This window comes from Pterocles gutturalis, unplaced genomic scaffold (assembly GCF_000699245.1).
Source record: "Pterocles gutturalis isolate BGI_N339 unplaced genomic scaffold, ASM69924v1 scaffold26570, whole genome shotgun sequence".
In the NCBI taxonomy this organism is placed as follows: Eukaryota; Metazoa; Chordata; class Aves; order Pterocliformes; family Pteroclidae; genus Pterocles; species Pterocles gutturalis.
The window spans coordinates 15,224-15,548 of record NW_010146615.1 but is presented as its reverse complement, the minus strand read 5'-3'; the positions used below and the strand labels follow the sequence as shown (position 1 = coordinate 15,548).

The 325-nt window shown below is 56.6% G+C and overlaps 1 protein-coding gene across 1 annotated transcript in view; it reads right to left on the bottom strand.

The window, feature by feature from the left end:
• SYNGR3 (synaptogyrin 3) overlaps nt 1–325 on the bottom strand; it is a gene marked incomplete at its 5' end in the record, with an annotated part of 6,515 nt that overhangs the window by 650 nt on the left and 5,540 nt on the right. The window lies entirely within an intron of this gene.

Sequence of the window (325 nt, the reverse complement as noted above, 5' to 3'; positions counted from 1 at the left end):
GGTGACAGCCTGGGTTCGGGTCGCTGGCTGTGCAGATCTGTCACCACGCGGGGAGGGAAAGCTGACGAGTCCCGGGCCAGCAAAACAGGTCAGTTCTGCCGAGACTCCTTCACCCTCTTCCAGGTTGCCGGTATTCAGGTCACAAACCGTGGGAAATGCGGGCGGCAGAGCTGTGAGCGCTCCACGCTCGCTCTTATTTCAGGAGGTTTCATTAACAATTCAATTAGTTTATAAATGACAGGCTGAGGCGGAGAAAAAACCCAAAATGCCAGCAGAAGGGAGAACGGCTTCCCAAGCCCCGAGCTGGCCTGGGGGTGTGCCTCAT